This window comes from Triturus cristatus, chromosome 2_1 (assembly GCF_964204655.1).
Source record: "Triturus cristatus chromosome 2_1, aTriCri1.1, whole genome shotgun sequence".
Lineage (NCBI taxonomy): Eukaryota > Metazoa > Chordata > Amphibia > Caudata > Salamandridae > Triturus > Triturus cristatus.
Window position 1 is genome coordinate 188,716,815 of NC_140581.1, and position 15,785 is coordinate 188,732,599.

Here is a 15,785-nt window from a genome sequence, read left to right on the forward strand (position 1 = left end):
GTCTAGTCTTGGCCTAACTGTCAAGAATCCAACTGGTCCTAAGCAATGTTTACATTTTCCGTAATTCCCCATTTTCAGATCCCCGGAAAACTTTTTCCATAAAGCCACTTCAAAGCCGCCCAAGGCTCCCATGGACATTCCTGCTACTGAATCAGGCATCACACTTGGGCATCTGGTGTTTCCAGCAGAACCAGCTCTGGAATGTGTACCAGTACCTGTGGGTTTACCTCATTCAGACAAATAAAACATCATTAAAAAGACTGCCCCAGGGGATCTGGGATTTAACTCCTGGAGACTAGAGCAGCCCTCATCCAGCACAGGCGCCAGCCCTTGCAGGGATTGAGTCAATCTTGTTGATACCAAACAAATGTAACAGCTTCATCTAAATTTTTCTAAATCAGCACATAATATTGCGACTGTATTTACCCTCCATTAACCTCAGGCACGTCTGCTGTTTGTATCATTGTATTGTAGGCGCTGGCAGCCACACGCACATAGGCAGAGAGCTGTGGGAGATTACCACACCAAGCTTCTTGCAACAGTTTACAAAATGTCACAGAAATAATGCGAACGAGAAGAAGTAAAAGAAACCCCATGTGATATTTACAAAAATGTTAAACAATGATTTGTTTTTTTACTTTCAGAGAAAACTGTGTCGATCCCTAATTAGTGGAAAAATGATAGGCAACTAAAAATATTATTTATATACAAATACACATATGTATGCAGTCGCTGTTGTACAGGGCCCATTATATACTGATATGCAAAAACAAAGAAATAAAATGTAAAAAGGTGAAAAAGTATTATCTCTTTGTAAATTGTTATGTTTTGTTCACCCTGTTTCTATTTTTCTTTATTTCTCTTGTGTTTTTCAATACCTTATGTCAGGGCTGCTGTCATGAATGCATGAGGACCAGATCCATTCCAGATTTTTCGGACATCAATATATAAAATAAATATACATAAAATGTATGTACATTATCTCATTTATACAATTAGTAGTTATATTCGGTTCAGTTAAATTACTTTATTTAGTCATGTACATATGAACCATAAAAATGAAAAATTTAAACATATGCGACAAAGCACCTATAGTGATAAAACACCCTAAAACAGCACAATTTCGTATTGTGGTTTAAAATATATATATATATTGAGAATAAAACTAGGGGTAAAAAGATACATATCGCAGACTGGGTCAACTACAATGGCATCAATTTAGAGGCCTACCTATGGATTTCTGCGACGATAAAACAAGTTACAGTGATGCGAGCATAACATTTCATCTTAAAACTAAAATTGCTATTAAAATGTAGAGAACAAATTTAATCTTAGGGTTAAAATTTGAATTGGCACATTAAGGCACATCAAAGCGCGGAAGATATTTGTCTAGCAGGAATAGGACAGGGCCATGTGGGAAGAGCTAACATCGCCATATAGAAAGCTACCCAAGAAGATGCCTAGCCTTGATCCCCCGCCCCGGAAACCTATATATGGTCAGCACGATTCCCTCTGCGGCCAGACTGCAAAAAGTGCAGTGCTTCTGTGCAGTGATGCAGGGGTGACTTCATCAGCAGAGGTTTCCAAACATGAGACCTGCAATCAGAGGGGACAGTGCAAAAAGCGTGACATGCAAAGAGCTTTGTGCTGGTTTCTGATCACATGGAAAAGGTGGGAGGTCTTGTGACTGATCGTGACACGGGGAAGGTGCCTAGTCTGTGGAAAAGGCTAAGTCAGAACCTGAGCACGATAAAATACTGATGGTGCCCTGCATCTTACATCAAGAATGGGTGAATGCTCCTAAGTGGCTTAAGCTGCACATATGAAGCAACAGGGGAGCACTCAGATTCCTTCAAACATCTCTTTTCCTCCCAGTGAGTATTGTATTGTATTGTATTGCATTGCATTGCATTGCATTGTATTGCATTGCATTGCATTGCATTGCATTGCATTGTATTGTATTGTAGCATAGCACATGGACCTCAGCGCATTTTATCCACCAGATAGAGGGTTTGAGATGACTCTTTAACAAGCCCTGCTTGTCCAGGGCCACAGCAGATCCCTACTGCCCCTCAGCTAGGGAATCCGTAAGCCCTGGAACAGAAACAATTATCTTTCTATTTAAAGGTAGGGCCTCTTTAGTCCAGCCCCAATGCTACAGCATTATTGGGCATGTGCTTAATATATCTTCAAGATAGAAAAGCCCTAGCTCCCTATGATAAAGAACGGTGATGTTAGACGGTGGTATGGCCAATAAGCGTCAAGTAAATTTATTTTCTGGAACCTGTAAGGATGATACCCCCTGTATGCCCCAGACACCTTCTCCATAGCTTGCCATACTCTCATATTTTGCGCAATAACTGGACAGCATGTCAGCAAACGATCTCTTACCCAGTTTTGCAGCAAAGTGGAAAATGGTGTTAATACTGCTTGCTAGTTGGTTATTTCTAACTTATAACTGGAGGAGCCAAGAGCCTCTGCGGTTGAAGGTTACACCTAAGTAGCTGAAATTATCTGTGTGTTTTCTGAGGCTAGCATGAAGTTTAAAGGTTGGTTTCGGATCCCTCCTATAACCACAAGACATTACACAGGATTCGACAGTGTTGACCCTCATGTCAAGCCCTTCCATGAAGGAGGTGAAGACATCTAAAAGTTGCTGCAGTGTGACTGGGATGTGCCCCATGATGAGGCTGGTATAGGATACTTCCCAATCTAGGGCATGTCTCCATACCCAACTCCCTCTTCAGATGATTAATATAGAGGGAGAGGAGGAAAGGCGCCAGGACACACCCTTGCCGGACACCTTTACGTACCCTGAACAACTCAGAGCCCTCTACCCCCAGCCCGAACCTAGCTACAGCTCTTGAGTCACTGTACATTTCCCTGATGGCGTTAATGATGGGTCTGTCAATACCCAGATCTCACATTCTGTCCTACAGTTTGGTGTGGGATACACAATCGAAGGCGCTGGACAGATCCATAAAACCCAAGTGAAAGGAGCTGCTCTTAGCAACTATGTACTTCCCCAAAAGAAGGCAGAGATTGATGCATTGGTATTCCGTCCCCATCCCTCTCCTGAACCCGTATTGAACATCCGAGAAGGTACCATTCTGCTCTTTCCATATCTCAAGGTGGGAGAGTAAGACATGACCCACCACCTTCACTTTGAAGTCCAGGAGGGAGATCGGGTGGTAACAACTGTGGTACTCTTGATTACCTTTCTTAAATATTGGGACGATTAATGATTCGGACGATCATGGAATCTTGATGGAAAAGCTTTCAGGACATTGGTTAACAAGGGGGCCCACAAATCAAGGCTACTCTTGAATAGATCTAAAGGGACTCCATCTGGGGCTTGATATAATAGCCTCTATCACATCTTCCAGTGAGGGGTGATACTTAGGAAGGAAATAATCCTTTGCTGCAGTAGAGGAATCACTACCATCTCCCCTTTCTTCACTAGTGGAGTAGACCTCCCAAAAAAAGGTGGTCCATTCATGGCCTGATATAGCAGATTCGACTGTGTGCTCTGCAGAGCTTTTGAGGAATGGTTGGTTTATAGTATTTCAAAAAGCCTTTTGATCGTTGTTATGTTTAAAATCTGGTTTGTTTCAGGTCTTCATGGCTCTATTGGACATCCGCGTAAGCGTATAACCTGGAAATAGGAAAGATTGAATTTAGCTAATTGTGTACGTCGCTATGTGGACTATACATATTGTGCTAGGATATTAGTCGACCAACTGTTAGTGAGGGACAGAACTTATAGTAAGGACCTTCTACTTTTCCGTAAACCATCCATCCACTGGAGCTCATTGTCCATACAATTCAAGAAGTGTGTGCAGTGAAGTATTCACCACAAGAGTGGGTCTGAAATCCATGCACCAGTACTATACACTGCCCACTCCTTGAACAACAGCCTGAGATTCCCACGGCTGACGAGCCCCCCCAAAGTCACGACCTGAATGTCAATGTGCCTAAAAGACTTGCGTTGGTGCTGGTTTGTGTCTGGAGTGGTGGACAGCAAGCCAGGCTGTCTGTCCCTTTTGCTCCTTTTTAAAAGGATGCAGATGCTTAATTTTAGCTGGATTTCAAGATGAATAACACCAGCCCTTTGTGTTTGGATCTTCCCCTCTTTTAAGAAGCTGCAAAGCATTTAAACCTCAGCAACATACAACACCCTTGCTTTAAAGAAACATGATTTTGTTTCCCTCCTCTCGAGAGACATTCACTGCCTCCAAGTTCTATGAGATTGTCAGATATATAAATGGCCGGCCAATAAACAGTGAAAATATAATACTATGGCCTCAACTAACAGAGTAGTCAAGGACAATTACTTGGTGTAACTTGTAATGAACAAGCAAATGCACCACTGCCAGACGAGCTACCCCTTAGATATCACTGATTCACAAAGGTAACTTACGCTTTAGAATAATTTTAACTTTTTAGTAAGTTTACTACGTTTTACTATTCACTAAATCCAAGTGTAAATTTACTCTTTAAAGTAAGGTACACATTTGGAGTACATTTAAATTCAGATTTTGTGAATAGATCAAAAGTGAATAGCCACGAAACGCTTCAATTTGGTGGAGACATAGAAATTACACTTTTGGAGTAAATTTACACTTGGATTTTGTGAATAACAAAAATTAGTAAACTTATTCCAAAGTGTAAATTACTTAAAATTGTAAGTATCCTTTGTGAATCAGGCCCAAAATGTATCTGGGCCCAGTGAGAGTCTCAATAAATTATGCCTTCTACCCTGCGCTGCAGAAACTGCAAGGCTCATCTTATTGCCCTCAGGGCTCTCAGATCAGGAGCAAAACCAGACAGCCATAACATGGCCCCAGAAGAAAGGATATCTAATTTTCACCAAATGAAAGCCCTTCACTTCTGCCATTAAGGCTAGTCCACAGCTAAGACATTCTTCTGAAAACAAATCACATAAACCGAAATATATCGCTTTCGGAGTTAATTACCCCTAACATTTCGTTTTAAGAAGGGGGAAAGCCTGAGTTGACGTCTTGTAGTGGAGGCCTCTGAACAACACAAGTCACAGCACACACCATAACTGGGGGGTATATTCACAAGAACGTGTGATAACTACCGCAAGAGTAGCTTAAAGCAACTCTCAACATTGCAGCCCATCGCGGGAAAAGTATGTCGTGCCAACCAAGTTTTGACAACGCGGCGGCAGCATGCGATAGTCACCAGAAAACACATCAAATGTCAGCGTGAAAATCAACGCAATGCTGCAAAAATGCGAAACGCGAACGCAAAAAATCATGCGATGAGGCCAATCGCGGTACAAAAATCAGCGAAAACCAGCCACATTCCTGCAAATCCCATGCGTCTGGCGGGAAAATGCACTATAAAAGAAAGAGAAAAAAAAAAAAACAATTCAAACTGCGTAGCACCATGGATGCACCCAGACCGAGTGCAGAAGACAAGCCAAACTCCACAAGCCCCACAGAGGTCCAGCCAGGAACCCTGTGTTCGGGGAAGGGCAAGGAGAACAGGAAGACGGGGTTCAGTCCGCAGGAAGACTTGATCATCGTCACAGGGGTGAGAGACCACCATCAACAACTGTCCGGCACCTCCACTGCGGCACTGGCAACCCAAACGGAAATATGGCAGGACATCGTCACCAACATCAATGCAGTCGGAGTGTCGAGGAGGTCACTGGAGGAGGTCAAGAGGCGCTGGCATGAAGTGCACAGCCAAACCAAACAGAAACTCGCCGCCAACAGGAAGGCAGCAAAGACGACTGGAGGTGGGAGTCCTGCGACACAGGAGGAGCTGGATGAGCTGGAGGAAATGGTGGCCACAGTCAGCAGTGTGGAGACGGTGGCAGGATTTGTGGGCCTGGATACAGCTCAATACGACCTGACCCAACAGCAACAGGGTGAGTAATGACCAGGGACTGGGGGCACGGGATGAGATGGGTACAATAGCACACATGCACAATTATGTGTAGCACAATGCACACCCACAATGATCGTGGAACATGTCCCTGATAGCCTTGGCACACTGCAGCACACATAGAAATACCAACTAGGCCCCCGTCCACAATGTGCACAAAGGGGCCCCCCTCCATATCAGCAATATCACAACCGACCCATGCACATGTGCTGAATCCAGTAAAGCAGCGGCTCTGTGACCCACACTGACTAAGCAATTAACACTGCATGCCCGATAGCATGGCAGCAGCCAAAAAACATGACAGGCCCACGAATCGACACAGAGGTGGCCCTGTGCGGATCACATCCGTAAAGGAGCAGGTCACACTCTGACATATCCATGTGCACCAACAACCCATGCTGTACAATACACACAGCAGACGAACAATGCACCAGGCCACAAAATCTGTCCGAGAGCACATATGACCCAAGTCAAAAACAATCCACCCTCGCAAAGCACACAATTCAAAGGCACCCCGCCTCAAAGGGAGAAGGCTACACGAAATCAGAGCTGCAGGGGCAACTCCCCCACAATGCAGCACACACACATAGCAATCACAGAACATCAGAAATGACGGCAATGTGGTACAAAGTGCAACACCAACACCACAGGACAGGGCTCACAACAGGTTCCACATGTGCGTAGTAACTGTCCACTCACATCTGGCATTGCCTGACACTGTGTGATAATAATGCACGGGTACTACCACACATCCGTCATGTAGTTGAAAAACACACTGACTGCCATCAAATAGCCAGCTCCACCAAAACAGTCACAATGTACATTGGCATGCAGTCTGAATGTAAACATCTGCAAATCTTCAACATACATGTGTAACTCTGTTAACCTACATCTCCCGTTTACATTGCAGAAGGACAAACACCTCCTGCAGAGCACACCACACTTCCCATCATTGATGAAGAAGAGGACAACCTGCACATATTGCAGTGAGGATAAGGACACACCTGCAGACATTGCTAAGTTAGCATATGTTGGATGCCATTTTGCCGCTTTTGCTCATGTTATATGACACATTTCTAGTAAACACTTTGCCCACTCGCTTTCACATGAGAACTGTCTGTATTTCATGTATTTAGTTGAACACTCTGCTAGTGGTATATTTTTCTACTCCCATAACAGGGAACAAAGGACAGTGTTTGTGACTATCAGGCATAGTTACATTTATTCTATCACCCATTGAGGTGTAACAGGGATCGGTTTTATTGGTCCTGAGGAAGAAAGCCAAGGGGATGGCTTCTGAAACATGTCGACCTTGTAGGAGGTGACTCATTATAGTGCACCATCTACACCTCTCCACTTTTACTATTCTCAGCCAGGGAAGGCAATAAAGTATTTTCGTTCCACTAGCCAGAGAATTTTTAACCATCTCACATTTTCTTTTCACGATCCCACGCACTACACATACTCACCAATCACTGAATAAAGAGCTCCTGCATCTATGTAAGTCGTAGCACGCCCCATCCCGTAGAGGGGCGGGAAGATCCCAATGATGAAGCATGGCACTGAATCAGGTTTCATTGTGTGAGGGGTATTTTACCATTTTTTTTAAACATTGCCCTTCCCACAAATTGAGAGAAGGAGCTCTGATCCTTTTTGCACCATTTTTCACGTATGACTAAACACTTCAAATAAAAATAAAAATAGCAGCACACACATGGGTGCATATATATTCACATAATACATGGTAGAATTCCTATGTTGGATAACAGTATCAAGAGGAGGACGATTCTAGCTTTTTCCTCTTCACTCCCTCCTTTGATTTTTTGATTAATTTGGTTATGTGCAAGCGTCCACAGAATAAGAAAGATTTACCTTATTGGCTTGCGGAGAAATTTGACCAGCTGAAAGCAGTATTTCCAAATACAACTCCAGTGGAGAAACACAGGATTCTTACTATTAGTTTGCAGAAAGACTTACTACTCGAAGTAACTGATTGTGAAAATTGGGGTAAAGTGTTCACGGCAGTGTATGAGAAATGTTTTGGCACACCATCTATGACTGTGCTTTCCTGCGTGATTAAATGTGTTCAGGATAAACACGGACCGGAGGCGGCTGTGGAGTTAGGGATGAGGTTGGTCGGAGTGTTTGACGTAGTTGCTGATATGATCCTTGCGAATGTCAAGGGAGATGCAGTCAACTTTCAAGTGTCTAATGCTTTGCGCCTTGTCCGGGATGAGGAGAAACCCCGTGAATTACCAAAAATTATTGCAGAAGCTTATAGGACAATTTGGCGCAATAGTTTGGGTGTTAAGCCTTTAGCTAGAATACCTGCGCAACAGCAGACACAGACTGCTCAGTCTGCTAAAGACGACCGTCTCAATTTTCCTAAAAAGAATTGGAAAAATAAGAAACAGGGGAAGCAACAACAGACACAGGAATCACGTGCAGCATTACCGGTTCCCAAACCTTCTGAGCGCACTTATGATTTGCGTGACCGTGAATTAGGTCTCCTTACAGGTTTCAGGTCCCTGATCAGCGTTCTCCTCATTCTTCACAGGTAACATCGGGCTCACAAGCCGGAGGAGGGGAACGCCAGGATCGCGGAAGAGGTCGAGGTGCCCCGCAAGAACATGAGCAACCTCGCCTGGCTGATGGCAAAGGGAAACAAGACGATTTTCCTCATCAGCGCCCGCCTTTTCAGAAGAAGAAAGTTGCAGCTTTAACAGTGAGATATGCCACAGACGGTGAGTACCCGGCTCCGGAACCTAACATGGGCAGGAACGCTGCTAGACAGCGCAGCAAAAGTTACCATAGTGCAGCAAGTACTGCATCCATTTCTGGAGGCGACAGGAACTGAAACTTTCATCACAGTCGAGACAACTGACACCTGAGTGGCTCCCTCTGATAGATTATATGACATAGTTCTTCTCATTGAAGGTGCCATACAGCGTGTAATAACAGGGGTTTTTGGGGAAATCTAACTTAATCGTATGACATACTTTTGGCAGAAAAAGTTTGGCCGTTGCCTTTTGTTCTAGCCGCTCCCCGTGGAGAGGAGGTAACACTGCCCAGTTTTTGACATAACATATCCAAGGAGCAGGCTATAGCTTTTGCTGAAGAGTGGGCTTTGATGCTTGCACCAGCAGTGTAGCAAAATCAGGAGGGCTGGGATAAAGATTCTCCCCCGCATGAGATTCCATTACGGTCTATGCCACAGCCAAAACCCCAATATTCCCTCCGGCGGGAGGCTAAGTTTCCCATAGCCGATATTCTGGATCAATTAGAGTATCAGGGAGTACTTGAGACATGTGTGTCACCAATGAATAACCCTCTATTTACAGTAGCTAAACCCGATGGGTTGTACCGCTTGGTTTTATTACCGACATTTGAACTCACATTGTCGGACTTGTGCGGTGCAGAATACCCATAGTTCAGCGTTAGTTGACAGTCTGGTGCGTAAAAAATATAAAACGACGCTTGACATTTCCAACGGCTTTTACATGCACAATCTATTACCTGAAAGCAGTCAATGGACCGCCTTCACTGCGGGCGGAAAACAAAAAATAATTTGCGTTTGGCAATGGGCTACAAAAATAGCCTTGGTGTTTCGCCGCCTGTGTTGTCTCTTTTTTAGACAGCATAGATGAAGACGCTTACTCGTACGTTGATGACATTTACCTGACAGACGACGGTTATGGCTGCATCTTTGTCGCATGGATTGCATCATAGTATTGTTTGCGGACCACTGTTACAAGTTTAACTTTGCAAAATCACACATTGCAGAGTACACAGTGTTGTTTTTGGGCTACGAGCTCAATAAGGAAGGAAGAGGCTTAGCGCCTCACTTCTTGGAAAAATGAGCATGCTTGCGCCCTCCAACTACACTGAAGAAATTACAGTCTTTACTGGGTTATTTGAATTTCGGTAGGACTTACATCCCCGATTATGCCCAGCGTATCAAGCCCTTGTATGCTTTGATACAACCCTCTTTTTCAAAGTCCTTCTGGCTAAAGGAACATTCCACTACACTGCAATCTTTGCAGTCTGACCTTTTTGAATCCAAGTTCTTATTGACTCATGATAACCATACTAACCTGGTGATAAGAATCGTCCCAGGCCATGTGGGTTTCACGTACTTGACGTTTAATGAAGGAGACACAGTGCCTATTGCTTACAAGTCACATTTGTACAGTTCAGCAGAATTGAGGTTTTCAAACATTGAAAAAGTTTTGACAGCTGTCCAGATGGCGATCCTAAAGGAACGCGCAAGGGCACAAGGGAAATGGATTTTGGTTGTAACACCATGTCCCGCGCTTGAAGCGGTGACAAAGGCAAGTGTACCGAATTCAAAGGCATTGCATCCACGTTGGATACAATGGGCCACATCGTTGACCTCTCCAGATGTCACCTTTATTTTTGACTCTTCTTTGCGGACGCAGGAGTTTTTACAGTATGAGTTTATTCATCCTCCTCCTCTGGCGATGCTCCCACTTGAGCAATACCAATGTGTCATTTACACTGACGGTTCAGTGCAACCGGGTCTGAACATTCTTACTCGGCGGCCTGCGCTATAGTGGTGGGTACCATAGTGAACGGAGAGTTCAAGTCCAAGGTTGTCCATACACAGGCACTAGGTGACTGTACCGCCCGAATAGCTGAATTGCCCGCTTTGGTACTGGTTCTGGAGTTTGCAGATCCAAAAGTGACTACTTTAATTGTAAGCGATTCTTATTACTGTGTTCAGTCTTTCAATGACAACTTATTCTTTTGGTCTCTAAATGATTATCGTGATTCTAAGGGCAGCGCAATTAAACATAAAATACTTTGGGTTCGAGTTGCAGATCTTAAAGACCGTCTGCCTCTCACACAAGCAATTCACACTCTTGGTCATCAGCGCGTAGGAGTACACGCTGTTGGCAACAGTTTGGCAGATGAAGCTGCCAAATCAGCAGTAGCCATGTGTTCAGTTGCAGCAGTTACAAGATCCATGAATAAGATTGATAATGGCATTTTGGCAGCAAAAGCAGCTACTGAGAAGGGTGAGAATTATCCGCAGGGTTTCCCTTACAAATACTCTTATCATTTAAGTCCTGATAATGTTCCTTTACGTGAGAATTAACGGCCTTGGTGACAGGTTGATTCCCACTGCGGATCGCAGGCCTGCTCTGATAACAGCCACACACGAAGGAATGGCCTCGGCGCATGCTGTAGTGTCTGCGACTGTTTCTATCTTGCAGCAGCATTACTGGTGGCACGGCTTATATAAATAAACCCGTAATTACGTGCTTTCTTGTGACATTTGTCAACAGATTAAACCGTCCACGGTAACGCGCCCACCACACACACAGCTATGCATTTCTAATTAACCTTTCAGTTGTGTTTATTTAGATCACTGCGGTCCTTTTTCTTCAGATACTGCCTATAAGTTCATCTTAGTTGCAATTGATTTGTGCACACACTTTCTATGGGTTTGGCCAAAATGCAGTGCTGACCCCTGAACTGTCATCAGGGATTTGCGTGTCTTTGTGGGAATTTTTGCAATGTGGCACTTTCCATTCGGACCAGGGTCCCGCGTTCGCCTCTAAGGCGTACAGGGATACCATGCGGTCTCTGGGGGTACAGGTCAAATTTTCGTCTCCATACAGGCCTGAGGGCAATTCGGTTGTGGTACAAATGAACCTTGAATTAAAGCAATCCTTGACTGGCAGGAACTGCTTCGCCCATTTGTATAGGGTACAACTTGCACTAAATAATCTTCCTAGAAGATCTCTGGGTGGGCAGACCCCATACGAAATGCTCTTCGGCATGAAGATGTTTGTGCCCGACCTTGATGGTCCAGACATTGCGGCGAATGCCGCATCCTTTGACGTAGATAATCATTGTACTGTATTACAGAATCTACAGGAGACCCATGACAGCCTTGCAAAGGAACATTTGCCCTCACCCACTGATGCTGCGCTGCAGATTCCGGTAGTCGGCTGGCTATCAAAAATCAAAGACCTGGTCCCAGAGAAGGTGGAGAACAAGAAAGAGTTTGGCTCCTCTTATCGAGCACCGGTCCCAGTGCTTGGAGTGCAGGGTACTCGTACAGTCACTTTACCACCACTTCCTGGTCGAAAAGACAACCGATACATCTCAGTTGACAATGTCAAGCTACAACATCTGGCCGATCCTGAATAGCATCACACCAGCGGTGTCTACAACAACAGTATCTAGAGATCCAGGTTTGACCGCTTCTAACACCGCGCAGGATGACACCGCCATTGAGATGGATTCTGTTAACAATCCCTCGTTGTTTGCGATTGCTTCAACACATAATGAGGAAACTGAATATGCATATCCCAATTCCATGTCGTTGCCTGGCTTGCGACCAGAGGCCATTAATGAATCACGTTTTTCCTTTGACTCACATTCCACAGCATCACAGGCCCCTTCAAAATTTTGCATTTTTGTTGCCTGGTTTAGATGCACTTATTTGATTTCATCTTGGACTTACATCTGGTTGGTGGTAATCGCAATTTTTTTGTTCATGTCCATTGGTTTTGTGACATTCTTTTTTCTTCTGATCAATGGCCACTATCTATCTGAACGCTTTGCTGTTAAACTGGTTGATGGAACTTTAGCCCCGCACTCTTCTTCACACATCATGAAAAGAGACCAGACTTTTGTGAACATCACTGCCTGGCCAGTCATCGACGGTATTGTTTGGGATACTGTGGATTTTCAAATCCATGGCCCAACGGAGATAATTAATGTCCCAAATGTACTTCGTGTTTCAATGGGGGATGACATGAAACATAACATAAGATCTGATGATTGGGACGTACAAGCCGTGCAATCCTTGTTCGCAGATTTGAAATATTATGCTGCTTTTGATGCTGAAGATTTGTATTTGAATACTGCAAATTATGCTGATTTGTTTTGCATCCAGTACGATGGTCATCATTATCTGCATAAAGCTAATACATTTAGAAATGTTTTTAGTTATACACAATGGGAACATTGCCCAGCTCCTTTGAGAGGCAGCTCTAAGACGTTTTTGAAAAAATTCACCTATTTTACAGATTTTGACACATCAAACCCTGGTTCGTTCTATTTTAAATTAAATGTTTCCTCTAATTCTAAGGTGATGCTCACCCATACTAAATTATTATATTCTAAATCCTTTATAGATGATTTAACAGTAGGGGGCTATGAGCTGTGTCAACAATTGATCTGAAATCTGTCTAGTGTTCTAAATCTTGGCAAGTGCGAGGCACAGAGGCTTTACACCATGCCTGCCTTATCCTAACACAGATTTTATTTTTTAATGACTCAATTTATCAAACTACCTGTTTTGGTTTGGCAACTTCTAAACAAATGAATGCACCTAGTATCCCTGTAATGGCTGCTTATGAGAACTGGAGCAGTTTTACTAATTATTCCATGGACGAATTACAATCACTTTTTAAAAATGACACATTTAATCTGTTTAGTCTGAACCCCCTAGGATGCTTTCCAACTTCGTTTCCTCGTCAGGGCTCCTGGTAACACACAGACCTTGGCTGACCTCGCTGGGGCCATTAATCGAATACAAGAACTGTCTGGTCAGACAGGCATCAGTGATGACAGCACAGAGTTGGCACAGATGCGGAGGTCAATGGAGACCATGGAGCAGATGCAGGCTGGAAGTATGGCTGCCACGGCTGGACACCAGCGAGAAGTAGCTGGGAACGTCAATGCCCTGCAGTTCATCATCTTGCCATTGCTGCCACTGAGCCTGTCCCAGATGACTGAAGCGGGAACATCCACACACTGCTCTGACTTTTCAATCCCCAAAGGACTCTGGTTGGCCCACCACTGGGCTTCCATGTGATGTGGGCTTGGATGGCCATGTACAGCTCCAGCCCCGTCAATCACCTGAATGTGAAAAAGGCATTCTAAATCACACAGATGTGTCATGACTATGTGTTCACTCACGTATGGAAGTATGGCTGTATGTAGGGACAATGATTGCACATGAAGGTACACCCTGGTAACTGACATCTATGCACATTTGTATCCCTGAGACACATGGCCAATTGGATGACTGTGAAGGTGAGTACCAGCTGTGTCCCCATTGCACATCAACAACAATCTCACAACCCCCCCCAACGTAGGCACACCTCCATGTGTTGAATAGGGCTGTGTGTAGGAATGACAAAATCGGTAGCAGGCCAAGAGTGGTGTCCTACATCACATGTGACAACAGAACTTCCCATCGCATACCTACTTACACACATCTGTGTGGACACATTCTGTTATGATATATGACATTGCTCCACATGGTCAGAGGTTGGACACCATACTCACCTTGCTGAAGTAACGTAAGTGCACAGATTGGCCAGCACCTATCCCAAAACAATGTCTGGCTCACAAAGGTGGAGCTTGCAAAAGAGACCCACCCCCATTGCACATGCGTCAGTCAGTTCCTCCATGTGTAGGGACGATGCTCATTGTGGCACATGAGTGGACAATCTAATCAACACACATCACAGTTAGACACCAGTGGAGTGGCATAGACTTTATTGGCATGTGCGTGTCAATACGGACGAGGCAACGTCCACAACAGGCAGGGACATGCTTAAGACACTTACACGCAGCATGGGTATATGTCGAGGTTCAGAAAATGGTGAGGCAAAAATGGACAACAATCATCACGGATGGCAACGGTCTCAGCCCACCTTGTCTTGCTGGATGAGTCATGTGTGTCCCAATTGGCAACGTTGCCAACGAACGACGCTGTGTTGCTCCGACCATGGCCCTGCATCACCTTGCACAGGTGTGTGTACACACGTGTATTTCCACACACATACATCGAGAGTCTTGACGAAGGCAGACGTGTCCTCTGCTGTGGTGGGATATGTGAGCATTCCCCACATTGCAACAAGTTGTTGGGACCTGTGCTGTGGGTAACAATCGGATGTGACTGCAGGAACGTAGTTACTCGTCCATAAATGCCCATGCTGCTTAATGTGCAATGTGTTCCAATAGTACGTCATTGTGATGTTCAAGGAACACCAGGGTGTGCCAATTCACTAACTGGTCCGGGCAGGTGTGCTCAGCCCACGCTGTTTCACCAATCCGCAACACAGCCCAATAGGGGAGCGCCTCGATGTGGTCACTGCCCACTAGGAGTTGTGCAATCTCCCATGCATAACTGCCAATACATACGTAGTATGCCAAGGCATCCCATGCACGGCTGTCTCGGTTACACTCCTGTTCATGATCCAACAGGGGGCGCAGACAGTCATAGTCCAATTCATCTACGGTTGTGTTAGATAGGCAGACATCCATGGGACACTTGAAGTTGAAAGTTGAAGTTGAAAATATTTGTAGAGCGCGCTGTGACCAAGCGGTTTCCTGGCGCGGAGTGATTACAAGTGGCGGAAAGGAAAACATCGGTCATCAGTGAGAGGGAAATGCTTGGGCAAACAAGAGAGTCTTGCGCGCCTTGCGGAAGTGCAGATAAACAGTGATAGATCTAATAGTAAGTGGAAGACTGTTCCAAAAGTGAGGGGCAAGAGTGGAAAACCTAGTGCCACCTGCTCTGGACTTGCGGAAGCGGGGAACAGTGAGAAGAGCCTGGCTAGAGGAACGGAGATTGCGACTTGGGAGGTAATGGGTGACCATCGAATTAATGAAGAGAGGGGCCGTACGGGCGCGGGCCATGAAGACTATGCATCCCATTTTGAAAAGGGTACGGTACAGAATAGGGAGCCAGTGAAGGGACTTAAGAAGGGGAGAAGTGTGGTGAAATTTAGGGAGCCGGTGGATAAGGCGAGCAGCCTGATTCTGAATGGTCTGGAGACGCCGCAGCTCATAGGCGGGAACACCCACAAACAAAC